Here is a 21,241-nt window from a genome sequence, read left to right as displayed (position 1 = left end):
AACAGGGGAAACAGTGTCAGACTTTATTTTTTGGGGGGCTCCAAAATCACTGCAGATGGTGATTGCAGCCATGAAATTAAAAGACACTTACTCCTTGGAAGAAAAGTTATGACCAACCTAGATAGTATATTCAAAAGCAGAGACATTACTTTGCTGACTAAGGTCCATCTAGTCAAGGCTATGGTTTTTCCAGTAGTCATGTATGGATGTGAGAGTTGGACTGTGAAGAAGGCTGAGTGCTGAAGAATTGATGCTTTTGAACTGTGGTGTTGGAGAAGACTCTTGAGAGTCCGTTGGACTGCAAGGAGATCCAACAGTCCATTCTGAGGAGATCAGCCCTGGGATTTCTTTGGAGGGAATGATGCTGAAGCTGAAAGTCCAGTACTTTGGCCACCTCATGCAAAGAGTTGACTCATTGGAAAATACTATGATGCTGGGAGGGATTGGGGGGCAGGAGGAGAAGGGGATGATAGGGAATGAGATGGCTGGATGGCATTACTGACTCGATGGACGTGAGTCTGAGTGAACTCTGGGAGTTGGTGATGGACAGGGAGGCCTGGCATGCTGCGATTCATGGGGTCACAAAGAGTCGGACACCACTGAGCAACTGAACTGAACTGAACAACTCTTTGCATGAGGTGGCCAACGTACTGAAGTTTCAGCTTTTGCATCATTCCTTCCAAAGAAATCCCAGGGCTGATCTCCTTTAGAATGCACTGGTTGGATCTCTTTGCAGTCCAAGGAACTCTCAAGAGTCTTCTCCAACACCACAGTTCAAAAGCATCAATTCTTTGGTGCTCAGCTTTCTTTACAGTCCAACTCTCACATCCATACATTACCACTGGAAAAACCATAGCCTTGACTAGACGGGCCTTTGGTGGCAAAGTAATGTCTCTGCTTTTCAATATGCTGTCTATGTTGGTCATAACTTTCCTTCCAAGGAGTAAGTGTCTTTTAATTTCATGGCTGCAATCACCATCTGCAGTGATTTTGGAGCCCCCCAAAATAAAGTCTGACACTGTTTCCACTGTTTCCCCATCTATTTCCCATGAAGTGATGGGACTGGATGCCATGATCTTCGTTTTCTGAATGGTTGAGCTTTAAGCCAACTTTTTCACTCTCCTCTTTCACTTTCATCAAGAGGCTTTTTAGTTCCTCTTCACAGTATATGCACTAGCAAATCTCAGGGGGTAAACTGCATGGTATGTTTCCATAACAGTACTATACAGCAAGAAAAAATAACAAAATACTGTCACATGTAACAATATAAGTGAATCCAGACACTAATAAATTCTATGTTTCTGTTTATATATAAAGTTCAAAAGTACAGAGCTCTAATCAATAAAATTAGACATCACTAAACAAAAACTTTATTTGGTATACTATCATAAATCACAAATCTGGGAGGAAAACTCAACAGCCTTACTACCAGAGGAGGAAGAATTAATTTGCCGTGGAGAGCTCAGTATGTATAAACAGCAAACTCACTAGGAAAGGAATGAGGGAAACATGCAACTCTGCCATGGGATCACCTTCGAACTTGGGATACAAATGGCATTGGGTAAGTGACAAGCATCCAGAATTTTAATGGGGTTTCCAGTAAAGGAAGGAACCTGCAAAAGGGAAAATAAGCCATTCTCATACATTTTGCTGGAAAATTCTGTATGTGTACAAGGAGGATCTGAAAGGACTAAGAACAAAGTAAAAGCCAAGACAGAATTTCAATATGGTTGAACTCTGGGTGCAGTCTCCAAGCCTCTCAGAGATTCAACAGTAGAGAGTGGAATCCTTCCAGTTTCAGGAAAAATATTAACATAAATTCTGCCCCAAATAATTGGCTTGCCCCTATGATGTGGGAAACTCCTGAGAAGCAAAGCAAAAAAAAAAACAAAACTAAGAATTGAAAAAAAAAAAAAAAAAAGCATAGACATGAGCAATATACACACACCAAGGAGGAGACAGAAATTCAGAAAGAAAATTCAGAATCCACAATTGCCACAACACATTGTCTCGAATGTGTAATTTCAAGCAAAAATTAAAAGGCTGGCAGAAAAAGTGTTATCTATATTTAGCGTGTCTCACTAGAGAAATAAAAAGTCATTTTAACAATGAAAACAAAATGCATTACCTATCAAATCCTGATTATTTTAGGACTAAAGATTTTATATTGCAAAGCAAGCTAAGTTGTGATGGACACAAGTTGCTTTCTTCTGACCGATCAGAAAAAGGAGGAGGAAACCACCAAAGATGCAGAAAATAAGACATGATTAAGTTTCAGTGCATTAGAAAAGGATGAATGAGAGCTCCCTTGAGAGTATGAAATACCCAAGTGCCTCAGATGCAAGGCAGGTTTGTACCCTCCTGCCAAATCTTTCATAGGCTTCAGTGAAGCTCAAAAATTATGGGAAGGGGAAGAGAATTAAGAAAGCATCCTGCTGAGACACAGGTGCACCAGGCGGGATAGAGTTCTAGAGGAGAACAGGAAAACCAAGTAAAGTTTTAAGGTATTCATGGTATGGCAGATGACTGAGTGAAGGCTCTCCTGAGAGTCAAATGGCTCCTTTTGTATATCATGTGAGGCCAGAGCAAGAATATGAAAACACTCTGCATTCCATGCCTTACACTTGGTGTGAGGTTATTGACAATCTGCAGTGAGAAGGGCAACCAGTTTGTGATGTCTAAGTGACAACTGTTTGACACTAGCCCTTTCTGAGCCAAGGACACCCCATCAAGTTCCTTCATCTGCCTCTTCCTAATTCCCTCCATCATTAACTGACATTTCAAATAACCCCATGTATAAGCAATACTTAGGACATGCTATAATAAATTTAGAAAAAGAAGTTCCCTTTCTGGCAGACCTTCAACAGCCAGTCATAGGTCAAATATAACAAATTGGTTGACAACTCACATGCAGTGTACGCCTTCTGTAATTAACGTATAAATACTTTCCCTTCTGTAATCCTGCTTCTTCTCCAATTATCCTGCCACCATCAACCTCAGGATGGCGAAGTCCCTCCTCCCGGAGTCTCCGCTTATGTGAGACATTGATGCATTCATATTGTTTACGTTTGGTGCTTGCCATCGTCATCTGGTAAATTCACAGATTATGAAGTGAGAGGTGACTTTGCGGAGGTCCCTTTAGGGTCAACCAAAATACCATTGACCTCTGGAGCAGAGGTAGAGCAACTGGCAGTGACCTTCCTAGGGACAGGAATGGGGGTGGTGGAGTAAAGCAGGAATATAGGGCAGAAAACCTGAGGCAAAACATCCAGCCCTCAGAGCTCAACGTTGATAAACAGAGCTTATAATCCTATGTTCAAAAATAAACTAAGCTGCACAAAAAAATATAACTAAAGCAACAACAAAATCTAGACCCGGCTAAATTAGAGAATAGATGTGACTGAAATCCCCACTCTAGTAAGAAGAATAAACATGACTTTGGGGCCTCAGTATTATTTATCTCACCCCTACCCACAAAATGACCAGTATATAATCAAAAAGTATAAAACATGTGAAAAAGGCAAGAAAATGTGACCCATTGTTAAGAGAATGAATAGTCAACACAAAGTGATCAGTCAATACAGCTAGACTCAGAAAAGACACAGATTTAGAACAATTAGACCAGAGCATTAAAATAGCTAGTAGAAATTTTTGGAGAAGGCAATGGCAACCCACTCCAGTACTCTTGCCTGGAAGGCTACAGTCCATGGGATTGCTAAGAGTCGGACACAACTGAATGACTTCACTTTCACTTTTCACTTTCATGCATTGGAGAAGGAAATGGCAATCCACTCCTGTATTCTTGCCTGGAGAATCCCAGGGACAGAGGAGCCTGTTGGGCTGCCGTCTATGGGGTCTCACAGAGTCGGACACGACTGCTGCAACTTGGCAGCAGCAGCAGCAGTGAAAAATTTAGACAATATATATGAACAGGGAAATTTAGTCAGGTAGAAATCTAAAGAAAAGAATGAAACATAAACGCTAGATGTAAATTATGATTATCAGGGATAAAAAATTCACTCATTGGGTATATTATTATGTTAGACATGAGACAATAGTGAATTTTAGGACATGTCAATAGAAACAATCCAAATTGAAACAAAATGCAGAAAAAGAGTGCAAAAATATTTTCAAAGTCTGAGATCTGCAAGGTAATATCAAACAATCCAATATAGGTTAATGAAGTGCCAACATCAAACGTGGCAGAATAAATACATGAAGAGATAATAAATTAATACAAGATGTCAACCCACCTATTCAAAGAGCTCAAGCAGGATCAATGCAAACAACCACAAAAGTAACAAAAACAAATCTAAAAAACTATACCTAGCACAAAATAATCACACTGCTAAAAAACAAAACCTTCAGAACAGACAGAAAAAGGAAGAAAAACATATCAGATTCAGTGAAAAAATATAGTAAATACAGTGAAAAAATCTTAAAAATTATGGCTAAGGCAAAAGACAAAAGAATTAAACATTTTAGAGATAGAAAGAAGTGTGAGTGAAAGTGAAAGTTGCTCAGTAGTGTCCGATTCTTTGTGACCCCATGGACTGAATTCTCCAGGCCAGAATACTAGAGTGGGTGGCCTTGCCCTTCTCCAGGGGATCTTCCCAACCCAGGGATCGAGAAGTATAAATCCTGTCAATCAAGAAATTTTTGTTAGCAGAATTATCAAAAGGAAAACATGTGAATTTAAATAAAGGCATTCAGAAATTTAAAAATACTTATAAGAAATACTAAATAACTCTCTTATGGGACCATGTAAGATTAAAATTTAAAATAAAAAATAAATAAATAAATACTAAATACATTTTTATGTTGGTTGAAACAAAAGCTCTAGTTAAAAATCAAGTATTATGGTAATAATGGAGAACATGAAAATGAATAGATTTGCTGATAAACTTAAAGGACTTATTTAAAATCTATTTAAGCATTACTAATTTTTAACATACAAATGAAAATAATATTGGGCATATAGAAGTGAACTATATAATATTAATCACAATAGTACAAAGGGTGGAAGGTGATAATTTAAGCACTAATCAACCAAATTGACTTAGCTGACATTTATAAAACACTGAAGCCAATGTCAGAATACATCTTTTCAAGCACGCATAGAACATTCAGGGACTTTCTAGGTTTTAATCTTCTAACTAAGCATTTTAAATTCTTCCCTTTAAAAATATTTTTAGATTTAAAAATCGAGTGTGCAGTATTCTCCAGTTATCCAGCAACACAGAATAGCTTCTTTAGTATTTCTTAACCTTCCCATATGTATTAATGTAACACACCTTGGATCATTGACCTTTTGAAATTCTCATTTGATTTTTCCTAGAAGAAGTTACAAAGGAACATAGGAACAGCTTGACACATATAATCACAGAAACATATGCATTGCCTTCAATGAACCGTAGAATAGAAATTCAGTCTATTGAACAGAAGTAGCTGAAGAGATGCCCTGGAAAACCCTGCAGCAATTTTTCCAGAGCTCTCATTTCCCTCCCCATCCCCTAGGCATCACTAGCAATGTCTTGGAAGGTACAGGAGGTTAATTACATCTCAAGTGATTATTTCTCTCCTCTTCTGTCTCTCCCTTTGGCTAATGCCTCATGATTCTTTTACAAGACTCTGCTGACATCATGAATGTCAGAAAGTCTAGACATCAGCTTGAAGCTTCATTAAATCATGGTTTTAGAATCCCAAGTTGTTTTTGAAGTAGCCAAAGCTTTTAATGTTTACAAACAAAATTTGTAGAACTAGAGAATAGCATCAAGCACATCAGTTGTTTTAAAATAATTTACAACTTTCCTTTTGTGAAAATACAGGAACACATTCTTTGTACTCAAAATTCCTGGAATATATAGAAAATCTTTACCAAACACAGTGATTTTCAGAGAGCTACATATTTTGTGCTTCATGTGCCTATCTTTTTATTCACTTGTTTAGGTGAAAGACTGTTCCACCGGTGCCACCTTCCTGCTAAAACTGTGGAGAGTATTCTTATCAGTGAGAGTGAGAAATGGAAACTAAGATAGTGCATGCAGGAAGTTTGTATACATTTGAGTTGAAGGTAACAGTCTAGATTTTAGGTGTCATTATGTCCTTTAATGTTCTTAAATAAGGATGTAGCAGCTTTCTATAATTTTACATTTATTCCTCAGGACACTTATAATAATTGCCAAAAAGCATATAACCTTTTTTAAGAACATCAGTAATTAAACTTAAGATTCCCATAAAAATCACTGCAATTATTTTACTTTGGATTAGATGTTCTGAATCCCTCCCCAAATTACTGAACAACTCACAGAAGTATGATCTAAATATTTATTATGTGTTAAGAGTTAAGCCACTGCTGATGTTTCTAGTTGAGGAGGATTAGTACTTGGTCTAGGTCATCCACCAAAGTTCTGCAAAAAAGTGTAATGTAAAGAATTAGCACCAGTTAATGTGGCAATACACAACTGATAGCATTGACCTTCCTTACATATCAGTTAAAAACACTTTTTTCCTTAATAAAGAGTAAAGATATTATGTCATAATATATCTTAAGCCTCAATGATATTATTCACCAATCAAGCATATACTTATATATTAATAACATAATTTACTTTTAGCTGTCAAACAGTATATTATTTTGCCCTTTAAATATAATAAATAACTTAAATAAAGAATACTGTCAATACAGATAGTCAAAGGTAAACAAGTTCCCAGAATTGTAAAATTAATTTTTGATTCTTAGAATTACATAGTTTTTAGATAGCAAAAAAGACATAATCTATACTATATAACACAAAAACATAAGTGTTATACATTATATTAATCAGTGAGTTAAACAAAACACCAACAAAAGACCAGAGGGTCTTCTGGTGTAAACTAGACAGTTAGCTGACTCTGAATCAACTTTTGCCAATCACCTACAAAAAGAGGAACAAAATAAAGATGTTCCTACTCCTTTTGATTTATCTTTATATTTGTTAATAAATATGGTAGCAAATGATACCAGGAGGAGACCATTAATGGGAAATATTTTATACTGGTGATCTAGTTTCCAAAGTAGGGGGTTTATGTACAAGTAGAGACAAGATGAACCTCTTGATAGTACATTCTGGAGACTGAAATATAAATTTCTAGTATATTAAGGGATCACAGAAGCAGGAAATGGAAGCAAATAAGAACCTAGATACTTAGTCCATTAGAAATGGAATAGAGCTTTCTACATACAAAACAAAACAATGAAGTGATGGCCAACAGCAAGGTTGTATCCCTCAGTGTTATATATCTCAAGTACCTCATCCTAAGATGAGAGTATTAAAAAAAAGTGTAAACATCAAGATACACAAGGGGAAAAAAGTACTGTAAGCCAAATAACAAGACACATTATCGTGAAGAAGTAAAGAATCTACCTGTAAAAAATGAGCACTGAAACTCAGCAGGAGCCTGTGGGGCTTCTGTACACAGAAGATTTTCTGTTCAGCCTCCATGACCTTCCCTGAGCTCCAAAGGGCAGGTTTAAACAGTTGCTAATCAAGGAAGGAGAGAGGTGCACTGACGAGGGGGGAGCAGTCAAAAATGAATAGTGCAGACTAGGGACAGGATCAGGTTTAGTCTCAACAGAAAATCTTCGAGCTCTTCTGCAGAACTAGACCCCCCAATATATAGACCATGCTAACTACCTAATGAAGAATTCTTCAGGGGAGATAGGGAGACCACCTGAGGCTAGATTCAAGGAAACACAGAAGCTCATCAGATCACCTGAGGCCAGACTCAAAGACTACTGGTATCTGCACAAACTCTGATCCTTATCAGCAAACAAGCCCTTCAACCACTGCTATAAAACTCCTTACCAAATCCCACAGGTTGGGACACTTTACAAAGGGCACAAGATGTTCCCCTGCCAGGCAAAGCAATAAAAGTATTTCTTTCCACTTTGCCCAAAATTCTGTCTCAAAGGTTCAATTCAGCACGAGTGCAGAGTACTACCTCAGTCCAATATCAACACATAAAAGCTGTGAAAATGTCACTGAATCAGAAACAGAGTGCAATAAGGATATTCTATATCTTTCTCGTAGAAATAACAAGCTGATTTTACACGTGTCTGTGAATACAAATATTTGGAATATGCAAATATAAATTGACTTTCATTACACTTAAATGTATCATTTAATTACAAGTCCTCCAGGCATACAAGTGTTTAGGAAAAAACAAGTATGGACAAAGACACAGCTCAATTACTACAGTGGAAGTGCTCAAGTATGCTGGAGAATGGGCTATAAGCCATGAGTTATCAGTGTGTTGTGGGCATTAGTGTGTTTTATAGAGGAAATGAAGGATGCCATTTAATCTGATGGGCCTTTTAGAAAGGATAAAGAATTCTGTCTTTCTCTCTCTCATGCATGCAAACATATTTGTTTTATATAATGTCATGTTTAGGCTGTACTTGTCTATTTGTGTCTTATACAGTAGGATAAGAAGCAGGGATAAAAGAAGAAGGGGTCAGGAGTGGTTTTACATGACAAGCCTATGCTAGAATCTCATCAAAGAGACCTCTCCCCTGTAGTTCCTATCATGACTGATAACAATAAATATTGTACCACCGACAAATTTTCCCTCAGTCTCTGAACTGTTATTCTCACCAATATCTTCCCTTTGCCATCTGTTTACTCTTCCAGGGTATCTTCTCATGGTAGGAAGGATGTACTAAAACTCTGCAGTGCCTTTCAGAGCCCCTAGCCTAAATGTGCTCTTACCAGATGCACCAAAGACCAAAGCACTCTTGCCCACCCACAGCTTTGAAATGATTTGTGAACCCAGAAATGTTCCTATAACTTAGCAAGAAGTGTGCATAACCTATTTACCTTGGGAATTGCTGACTTACCTAGGAGTGTTTTTTTCAAAACATACGTTTTAATCACTTTACTCTTTCTACTCCAAATTATGTAAGACACCACTAACATATTGCAAGTTGCAATCTATCTCAGTAACCAGGATAAGTTGAAATCTGCAGGACTCTCAAACTGGGTAAAAGGAATCAAATGTAAACCAAGTTTGTTTCACTGAGAGCACAGAAATAAAGCAAAGCAAAATAAAATAACTGCCAATAGTCTTCATTAGTCACATGCGTAATGCAATGTTTATGAAAAAACAGGGATTCCTTGGTGTCTCAGCTGGTAAAGAAACCACCTGCAATGCAGGAGACCTGGGTTCGATTCCTGGATTGGAAGGATACCCTGGAGAAGGGAAAGGCTACCCATTCCAGTATTCTGGCCTGGAGAATTCCTTGGACTGTATAGTCCATGGTGTCACAAACAGGTGGACACGACTGAGCTACTTTCACTTTATGAAAAAATAATACTTACAAAAGAGAAAAGACTCTGACAAGGACGGAGCTGAGTTATGGTTTTGTTTCATGGCAATGGGTAGCCTGTATCAATGAAAATCAAACTAACATACTTGCTGTGATTACTAAAAAGTGTGAGCTTATATTTCAACAATGGATCACCAACATTGTTTTCCATCCACTATCAGATTTTGAAGATAGTATCTGTTACACCAGAGCTCTGATCCTTCATTACAAACTCCCAGTGGACTACATAATTTCATTATGGAAATGTCTTTCTTCTGTTTGTTTTACCATCCTGTCGTTTTGTACCCCACACAGCCTCCCACCAAACTCATCTATATTAACCTACCTTTTTCTCATAAAACATTAAATATGCTGCCACGGAATTATATTTAACTAAATTAAGTATATCTGCTTTGGTATATTACCAATTTCATTATTAAGTTCTCTTTTAAAAACATGCTGCATTGAGGTATTAAATACGAAGCTGGTTCTCTTACCTGTGTAAAAGAACAGTGTACATACAGTTCTGGAGGCATAGATTTCACGGCTATCCAACAGCAGCCTTTGACCACGGCCAGCTAACCCCACGTGCTCAGACATATGAATGGCAACACAGACGCTGGAAGCGTCCTTCCCTAAGTTCGCCTGGGTCTGCTCCAGTTCATGCCCTCTCTGCTCATTTCGCTAAAGTGCAACACCTGACACCCTACTTCATATTTTGACAGCTGCTTCTACTGCCTTCACTTTGGGCAAACATTTTCAAATTCTTTTCGGTCTAAGGACATCAGTTTTCTCATTCAGCTCTTGACTCAACTTGCCCTTAATTTGGATGGCCTCGTTACAGGTTTATCTCGTCTCATTCTCAAGTACAAAGAAGTTCACCAGACAAGACAGAGTGGGAAAAATATTCAGAACTGCAGGAAAACTATTGAGATTATGTGTCAAATATTCCCTCTTTTTATTTCTTTAGAAGATCTCTCAGACAACCCCTTGACACACAGAGAAACACACACATGATATCTAGTTAACAATGTGGTACTGCCTCCGAAACACTCAACCACTAAATACTGAAGTTGATTTTCACGTTTGCAGGTGGGGGCAGGCAGGCTGTCACACGAGAATGTGAGTTCCTAAAGGATAGAGGCTTCTTCATCTTTGCTCCTTTTTTCACAAGATATACCTCCCCATCCAGAGACAACAACAAATCTGCAAAACACAGCTGAATAAATGAAGGATTCTGATACAAAACACACAATGGGCCTAAACACACATTAACCTTTAAAAATAAATAAATAAACCAAGACATGGTGACAATGCAGAATCTCTAACCTAACTGGAAATTTAAAATGTTTTCATATGTGTCGAATTTTGTCATGCATTACTTATTTTTTCACAATTGTAATAGAATAGTTGAAAAAGCTTTCTCTCTTTTTTTTTTTTTTTTTTTTGTGTCCCCTCGGAGAAAGGTGAAGAATGAGCTAGGCAAAAATTTGTTGTGAAGTGAAAGTCAATCATGTCTGACTCTTTGCGATCCCATGGACTATACAGTCCATGGAATTCTCCAGGCCAAAATACTGGAGTGGGTAGCCTTTCCCTTCTCCAGGGGATCTTCCCAACCCAGGGATCGAACCCAGGTGTCCTGCATTGCAGGTAGATTCTTTACCAGCTGAGCCACCAGGGAAGTCCCAGAACATTGGAGTGGGTAGCCTCTCCCTTCTCCAGCGGATCTTGCTGACGTCAACAGATAATTAAAGGGCAGAAGAAACTCTAAAATCTTGGAAAGAGATGAAGCTACAGAGGAGAAAAGAAGGGAAAATCTGAATTTCAAAAAGAAGGAATTGAGGTCCAGCCTGAGACATGTTGCTCTTTGTCTGACAGACAGCATGGGTTTTCTCTTTTTTTCCCTTACTCAAAAGATAGGCATTCCATAGTCATACTAATTTTAAATTTCTATGATGTGATTTTGGAAAGTGCTTTTATAAGTTTATTTTTTTTTCCTTCTTCCTCCTAATTCTGAGCTTTACACTGCCTATGGGAAAACATGGTAAACATTTTTTTTTTAGGTATATCTGGAAGAGAGGACAGAAATATATTAGATGTTAAATAAATATGAATTGGAATAACTTGGCAGACATTCCAGATTTCTTCTCTTCAAAAGAAAAGAAAAAAAAAAAAACAGCCTTAGATATGAACTCTATTTTTTTTTCTTATTAATGTGCTTTTCTTTCCAGAAACATTCAAAATTCTGGAAAAAGCAGAGTCTGTCTAAAACCAATATGTGAGAATTTTTCTACTTTGTTATAAGGCTGTACTCAGGAGAAAAATATTAGACAAAACTCATTTTCAAAAGCAGATAGAGTTGTAAGTTTAGATTGAATTTAGAGGAGTGAACTGAAGTATGTGATTTTCCTTTTTTGTTACAGAAGGAATTTTTTCAAACCAATAGAAAGAATTAGGTAAGTTATTCACTAGAGTACCCCATATTTTTTAATGGATATGGCAAGTCAATGTTTCAACATATTATATTAGAAATGGCACCACCATGAATACTTTCTAATATTTAGTCAAAATACTCATCTATTTTACTTTAGATCTAACACTTATAAGAGCAGACATCTAGAAAATAGAATACGTCATTTTATTTCATTAGTTAGGAGAAATGGCTCATTCCACTCGATTTATATAATTTATTTTAAAATGAGAATTATTGATCCCCTGTCAACATTCATATTTCATTTGGGAAAGTTTTGATCATATATTTGATCTGAAAATAAAGAAAGCCCATCATTTAAATATGCATTGGCTACTGGAAAAACAACATATCAAAGACAACAGCAAAAGGACACACAAAAAAAAACCCTAGTCTTTTCACTGTTTTGATTTCAATATTATTTATTACAACATACATATTTGATATTATTTTCTATCATTATATGATCAAATTAATATTGATAAGAAAATAAATGAAGACACCTATAAAAAATGCTGAATCAAAAATTAATTGAATAGCAAAAGAAACATTGATTTCTAAAAATAAATGAGTTCCAAAATTATAAACACAATTCTGTAGATCATGACAAACTTAGGCTGGTGTTTTTCCTTTGGAAAGGTTTGCGATTTAAATTAGCTTTTACCAATAAGAGAATAATAGTATGTATGTGCTGTGGCTGTGTGAGGGTATTTTTATGAAGGTTTATTGCATATATTCTACTATTAATTCAGCAAATGTTTATGAATATCTACTTTCTGAGAAGTTATTATAATATGCTTTCTGAAACAAAGGAACTTAGGATTTATAAAGGGAAAGGCGGAATCTTAAAAACTGTAATCTAATATGCTGCTGCTGCTGCTAAGTCGCTTCAGTCGTGTCCAACTCTGTGCGACCCCATAGGCGGCAGCCCTCCAGGCTCCCCTGTTCCTGGGATTCTCCAGGCAAGAGCACTGAAGTGGGTTGCCATTTCCTTCTCTAATGCATGAAAGTGAAAAGTGAAAATCATTCGCTCAGTCGTATCCGATTCTTAGTGACCCCATGGATGGCAGCCTACCAGGCTCCTCCATCCACGGAATTTTCCAGGCAAGAGTACTAGAGTAGGTTGCCATTGCCTTCTCCAATAAGGTTTAATATACAATAATAGAATTTTGGAAATGGAATTCAGAGACAGCATGATACATGGGAAACAGTTCATGCTCTGAGTCCAGATCTATCTTTCAAACTGACTCCAACACTTGATAATGGAAAGTTGGTGAATAAATTAATCTATGTCCTTCAGTTTGTTGTTCTATGAAATCAAAGAGATTTCAAAACAAATTTAACAGGGTTACTGTGAATAAGGGCTTCCCTTGTGGCTCAGCTGGTAAAGAATCCACCTGCAATGCAGGAGACCTGGATTTGATCCCTGGTTTGGGAAGATCAGGGCTTCCCTGGTGGCTTAGCCGGTAAAGCGTCTACCTGCAATGCAGGAGACCTGGGTTCAATCCCTGAGTCAGGAAGATCCCCTGGAGAAGGAAATGGCAACCCACTCCAGTACTCTTGCCTGGAAAATCCCATGGACAGAGGAGCCTGGGAAGAGTCGGACGTGACTGAGCGAATTCTCTTCACTTTACTTTTGGGAAGATCTGGAAAAGGGAAACGCTACCCACTCCAGTATTCTGACCTGCAGAATTCCATGGACAGTCCATGGGGTTCCCAAGAGTCGGACACAACTGAGCGACTTTCACTTTACTTTGCTTCACTTTACTGTGAATAAGCTTTCAGGATACATTGATTGAATATTATTTACAACAAATGGTAGAAATTATTTGGTTCATATGGACATGTTTCTGAACTGTGTGTTTTTACCTTTTCTTAATGCTTACCAAAATATTTGTACTCCTTTCCTGAATTTTGTCTTTCCTTGGTCAGGCAACTATAAAGATGGCAACTGTGAAAGAATCCACCTGTAAAGCAGGAGACCCAGGTTCAATCCCAGGGTCAAGAGGATCCACTGGAGAAGGAAATGGCAATCTACTCCAGTATTCCATGGAGAATTCCATGGACAGAGGAGCCTGGTGGGCTTTAAAGTCCACAGGGCTGCAAAAGTTGACATGACTGAGTGACTAACACACACACACATGGTTTCTGTATGGGCTTCCCTCCTGGCTCAGTGGTAAAAAAATCTGCCTGCAAAACAGGAGACGTGGGTTCCATCCCAGGGTTTGGAAGATACCCTGAAGAAGGAAATGGCAACCGACTCCAGTATTCTTGCCTGGGAAATTCCATGCACAGAGGAGCCTGGCAAGCTACAGTCCATGGAGTCACAAAGAGTCAGACAAGATTTAGTAACTAAATAAAAACAAATAATTCATAATCGTACAACTGAAGGACTATTAAGTGAGGTCATCTCCATAATTACCATCCAGATTAAATAACTACAAAGCAGGGAGAAAGTCAAACTCATCTAACTGAGGAAAAAAATAAAAAGCAAAATATATGATGTTATATATCTTCTCATACATCATAGGTATGTTTTAAAATTATGAAAACAGTCATTTTGATGGAGTAACAGAATACAATGCTTCCTGGAAATGAAAGCAATATTTCTGGTGAGGGGGTATATCTGTTATGGAAATAACGATCTTCTCACACATATCTGAGAATGTAATGTGCTATTATTGCTGAAGAGTAGTCTAGAGAATCATTTCTCTCCTCAGACTCTCTATTAGATTTCTTCTTAATTAACCCAGTTATTGTCCCCATCCCTTTCAGAATTACACTTTCTATCATTCAAACACTGAAGGTGTCACACACCCAGAATAACACCCAGCTTGGCCCCTCAGCTCTGGCATCACTTTCTCTAACTGAAATGGGGCTTTCAGCAGAGATAACTTAGTGGGCTAGTACATCAGTGACTGGTGATATCTACAGACACTGAATAGTAAAAAAAAGGACCTAGAAATGATTGGAGAAGACACACCATGGAAGAGAAAGTAAATGGTTAGGCACGGCCCAAAATGATGAAACCACCACCACTGCCAACTTCAGAATGATAGGTAATGGGAATAGAAGCTACACAACCCAAATAGTAATAGTCTCATTTGGCTCATTTATTTCTTTGCAAGGGCTTCAACTCCTGATTATTATTATTATTTTTTACATGGTATTACTATCTCACCCTATCTAATTTCTATGTTCTTCTTCACAAAGTCTAACAATGGGTGTTTCAAACTAGGGTTTCTGTCTTAAACATACAGAGAGTAATGTGAAATAATATGTAAGCTTTTTTAGGTTATATGGAAAAGGCACGAACAATTAACTAATGCTGCTGCTGCTAAGTCGCTTCAGTAATGAGGAGCATCTTAAACACTGTAAGAGAGACAAAAGATTGTAACCATAAACCAGATCAGAACTTACTTCATTCCCATTTACTCTTCATTCATAAAACGCATCACTAGATTCTCCAGGATCATAAACTATACGTTTATTATTAAAGGAAATAAGCTTTGTAAGGAGAAGGAAAATGGGAGGCAAAAGGCAAAATAATAAATATGAGTTGAGATGATAAAGAGCTATTCAAACATGAAGGCAAAAAATGCCTTCTCACAGAACATAGTACCAAGACAAAGCTGCAACAACCCTTGCAAAGAGGCCAGTGCTAAATAATAAACGAATAAGGCAGTGAGAGAAGTAGATGAGCTTGGGAATAAAACAATACTCTGTAAACATAATTTTTAAAAGACATCTCCTTCAAATTTAAAACCTGGAAATGTGGGCAACCTAGGCCTTTGATGAGAAAGTTGATTTTCCTGCCAGCATATGGATTAAGATATGCATCCATATGTGAAAAATTACAGTGACTGGTAGGTAAGGATTTTAATAAAAATGTAAATTATATTCTTAAAAAGAAGCAGAACAGAAGCAATGTTTCTTTTAAGCAGGCAAGAGAAACTTCAGATGACAACAGCTAGCAGAGAAAAAAAAAAAGAAACAACTTTGGAGAAAAGCAGATGAAGAAACACTCAACTGCATTCCATGTAGTTGGTTTGGTAAGTGAAAATTATGAAATAATAAGGACATAGCTAAAGTGAAAGGAATGCATTCTAAACTGATATTTGGGAGGATTGAAGTAAAGTATTTTATATAGAAAAATGAAAAAAGTAATTAACACTCAATAAAAATATAAAATTTAACGTACTGAATATCAGTTAAGTTTACTTGCTCAGTCATGTACAACTATTTGCGACCCCATGGACTGCAGCACGCCAGGCTTCTCTGTCCATCACCAACTCCTGGAGCCTACTCAAATTCATGTCCATCGTGTTGGTGATGCCATCCAACCATCTCACGCTTTGTTTTCCCCTTCTTCTCCCACCATCAATCTTTCCCAGCATCAGGGTCTTTTCCAATGAGTTGGTTCTTTGCATGAGGTGGCCAAAGTATAGGAGTTTCAGCTTCAGCATCAGCCCTCCCAATGAATATTCAGGACTGATTTCCTTTAGGATGTATTGGTTGGATCTTCCTGTGGCCCAAGGGACTCTCAAGAGTCTTCTCCAACACCACAGTTCAAAAGCATCAATTATTCTGTGCTCAGCTTTCTTTATTGTCCAACTCTCACATCCATACATGACCACTGGAAAATCCATAGCTCTGACTAGACAGACCTTTGTTGGTAAAGTAATGTCTCTCACTGTTTCCACTGTTTCCCCATCTACTTGCCATGAAGTGATGGGACCAGATGGCATGATCTTAGTTTTCTGAATATTGAGCTTTAAGCCAACTTTTTCATTCTCTTCTTTCACTTTCCTCAAGAGGCTCTTTAGTTCTTCGCTTTCTGACATAAGGGTAGTATCATTTGCATATCTGAGGTTATTGATATTTCTTCCGGCAATCTTGATTCCAGCTTGTGCTTCATCCAGCCCAGTGTTTCTCATGATGTACTCTGCATATAAGTTAAATAAGCAGGGTGACAATATATAGCCTTGACGTACTCCTTTCCTGATTTGGAATCAGTCTGTTGCTCCATGTCCAGTTCTAACTGTTGCTTCCTGACCTGCATATAGGTTTCTCAACAGGCTGGTCAGGAGCGCTGGTATTCCCATCTCTTTAAGAATTTTCCAGAGTTTGCTGTGATATATTCCCCTTTGCCTGAAAAATTCATTTTCATCCCAAAAGACAACAGAAATTCTTTTTTTTTTTTTTTACATTATTCACATTCTCCTTTGTCTGTTATTCAGGAACACTTTATGCATTCATCCGTTTGAACTTATCAAGTTGCTATGGTTGTTTGCATACTTGCTCCCTTGTGCTCCTGGGGAGTACTATGAACACAGAAATCTTAGTGAAATGCCTGTGCAATGAATATAGAGGACAGTGAATGGTGCATTTTGCTGGATTATGATCTGATAAATAAATTGTGATGAGTCAATAAAGCATCCGTTACTTTGCTGGGTCTGATGACAAAGATTCTTAACTTTATGAATGAACACTAACGGAAAATGACTCCTTATGATCTATCAAACTGATTGTTCCTATGTATATCCTTTAAATTCTTTAGTATCAGTTTAAATACATCATCCATTATAAAACATTCCCTATTTGTATCAGTGCTTTATGACATCCCATGTACGGTTGTTAACAGTTTATATCCTTAAAAAAATACTTTAAAACTTTTCCCATTCTCACTCCTTTTTCAACTATATTGTGAGAAATATCCTAGAAGGCATTGGCTGTCTCTTTAAGAAAGAGTCCTGTTTCCTTACAAATTAAACTTAGTGCTTTACCTAGAACTCAATAATTGGCATTTGCTATTTATTTAAACAAATGGGCCATACATCTAACATTCAGAAAAATCAGAAAACATTATTTATAAAGAAAATAACTATGCAAGAACTTATTACTCTCTTAAGTGTGTGTGTGTGTGCATGTATGAAAAGAAATATTTTAAAAATATTTCCTCTCCTTTTGCTTTCACTACTTTAAGAAACATAGAAATGTTTTCTTCTAATGAAGTTGGATATGAGATTAAAGTTTACTGGGAGATCTATTTGTCTCTGGTGTTTTTTTTTTTTTTTTCCTCTCTCCCTATTAGTGCCCTGGACTAAATTTGTAGTAAGAAGCAACTTGAGAACTGTCTTTATTGGAAAATTGGGGTCAAAATCCACCTAGACCTCCTGTGGACACACTTCACTAGGCCCTGTGATTATATTTAGACTTAGCAGCCATTGGGAATTTACTGCACAGCATGAAAAACATTAAACTCTTTCAGATGCTTGCTCCACATCACATTTTGCAGTTAAAAAACAACTACTTCTTGTCAGATCCAAGTATATAGGTGACCCTTAAATTTTAAACCAAATTGTAGAAGTTTCAGTCTAGAAACTGCTTTGATTTTCTATATAAGATAATACTTTTGCCAGCTGATTTATTTTAAATGACACAAATCTAAGGTGAGCAAGTGGTTTGATACCACAGAAATTGATACACAAACAGCATTATTTTTCCAAAATCAGAATATAAAGGTTATCACATATGAAGACTGAAAAAAAAAAGAGCTGAAAAGTCAGATATAGGCAAAAGAAAAGTTAAACATGAAACAAGAAACAATTTATTGCATCACTGGCATAGAAGCAGAAAATCAGCAATGGAAGGATTCTTAGAAAGAATGAAGTACTAGCCCTTCATCCACAGGAAAAAAAAAAAAACACTGAAGACAATTATAATTAACAATTTTCCCTGGGGCATATAGATAAAAATGAAAGGGCAAGAATTTAACACCTTGAAAGTGAAAGTCGCTCCGTCATGTTCCACTTTTTGGGAAAACTATACAGTCCATGGAATTCTCTAGGCCAGAGTACTGGAGCAGGTATCCCTTACCTTCTCCACGGGATCTTCCCAACCCAGGGATCAAACCCAGGTCTTCTGCACTGCAGGCGGATTCTTTACCAGCTAAGCCGCAAGGGAAGCCCAAGAATACTGGAGTGGGTAGCCTTTCCCTTCTCCAGGGGATCTTCCTGACCCAGGAATCAAACCAGGGATTCCTGCACTACAGGTAGATTCTTTACCAACTGAGCTATCATGGAAGCCCATGAAATCAGGACAATTCTAATAAAATACAAGTACAGTACAATTTGTATAGTACAGTTAGTGCAATTAGTACAGTGCCTGACTCAGGTATTAGCAAAGATAAGAATGTGGTTTCACAAGCCAGACTTTGTGTGTCCCTAACCAGTATTCTGTCATCTGCTGCTGTTGCTGCTGCTGCTGCTAAGTTGCTTCAGTTGTGTCCAACTCTGTGCGACCCGATAGACGGCAGCCCACAAGGCTCCACTGTCAATGGGACTCTCCAGGCAAGAATACAGGAGTGGGTTGCCATTTCCTTCTCCAATGCACGAAAGTGAAAAGTGAAAGTGAAGTCGCTCAGTCGTGTCCGACTCTTTGCGACCCAATGCACTGCAGCCTACCAGGCTCCTCTGTCCATGGGATTTTCCAGGCAAGAGTACTCGAGTAGGTTGCCATTGCCTGCTCCTATTCTGTCATCTAGTAGCTAGGTTACCTTGGGAAAATTGCAGAACCTCTCTGTGCCTTGGATTACTGTGTGTAAATAAGCAGAGGAGCATAATTTTTATTATAGCACTATTGGAAAAATTAAATACTACAAACAAAAATGCTTAGAAGGGTTCATGACACATAAAACATGCTAATAAAAATTACCTATTAATATATAATAAAAATTATGATTGAGATGTTATACTATTTCTTGGCATCTACCTGTTGTGAAATGTGTACTTTTTTGGTGCCTTATTTTTCATGAGATAAATATTAAGGATATTTATCTGTTTCCTTTTATCAAAACCTGTCAAGAGATATAATCTAAACTGTCAATCTGCAATAAAAACTTAAACATATTCCAAGAAATTAATTCATATAATATTTATAGTTGCTAATGGCTTAATGAATTTCACTTACTAGATATGGGTTACAATTTAAGAATCAATCTTTTACTACTTATACTGTAAAAGAAATGTGGAGAAAAATATAGGATACTATGTAGGATCAGTAGAGTCTAAGTATACATTAAGGACTTGCCAGGTGGTAGGTTGCTTTTTCCAGCTGCGAGTAAAACTAAGCACTGTGAATAGACAATAATAAATTTCACTGGAAGATTCTAATGTAGGACTTTTTCCTAATATGGCAACATGTTACCAATCTTGAAATTACAGAAATTCTGTGCAATATGATCAACACATTGTTCTATATAATAAAAATATTTTTAAATGAAAGCAGAAAATTGATTCACAAAGTCTATGTATATATTTTGTATATTTTAATAGGTGTATGTGACTATGTGTATTTCATCAAACACATACAAATCATCATATAATCAAACACAGAAGAGAGTTTTTCTTCATCTAAAAAGCAAGAAAGTTCCAGAGATACATCTATTTCTGCTTTATTGACTATGCCAAAACCTTTGACTGTGTGGATCACAAAAAATTGTGGAAAATTCTGAAAGAGATGTGAATACCAGACCACCTGACCTGCCTCTTGAGAAACCTATATGCAGGTCAGGAAGCAACAGTTAGAACTGAACATGGAACAACAGACTGGTTCCAAATAGGAAAAGGAGTACATCAAGGCTGTATATTATCACCCTGCTTATTTAACTTATATGCAGAGTACATCATAGAAAATGCTGGGCTGGAGGAAGCAGAAGCTGGAATCAAGATTGCTGGGAGAAATATCAACAACCTCAGATATGCAGACGACACCACCCTTATGGCAGAAAGTGAAGAAAAACTAAAGAGCCTCTTGATGATAGTGAAAGAAGAGAGTGAAAAAGTTGGCTTAAAGCTCAACATTCAGAAAACTAAGATCATGGCATCTGGTCCCATCACTTCAGGGCAAATAGATTGGAAAACAGTGGAAACAGTGTCAGACATTATTTTTCTGGGCTCCAAAATCACTGCAGATTGTGATTGCAGCCATGAAATTAAGATGCTTATTCCTTGGAAGGAAAGTTATGACCAACCTAGATAGCATATTAAAAAGCAGAGACATTACTTTGCCAACAAAGGTCTATCTAGTCAAGGCTATGGTTTTTTCAGTGGTCATGTATGGATGGGAGAGTTGGACTATAAAGAAAACTGAGCACCGAAGAATTGATGCTTTTGAACTGTGGTGTTGGAAAAGATTCTTGACAGTTGCTTGGACTGCAAGGAAATCCAACCAGTCCATCCTAAAGGAGATCAGACCTGGGTGTTCAGTTGTAGGACTGATGTTTAAGCTGAAACTCCAATACTTTGGCCACCTGATGGGAAGAGCTAACTCATTGGAAAAGACCCTGATGCTGGAAAAGATTGAGGACAGGAGGAGAAGAGGACGACAGAGGATGAGATGGTTGGATGACATCACCGACTCAA

This window comes from Capra hircus, chromosome 7, assembly GCF_001704415.2.
Source record: "Capra hircus breed San Clemente chromosome 7, ASM170441v1, whole genome shotgun sequence".
NCBI lineage: Eukaryota > Metazoa > Chordata > Mammalia > Artiodactyla > Bovidae > Capra > Capra hircus.
This window is presented reverse-complemented; position numbering follows the sequence as displayed.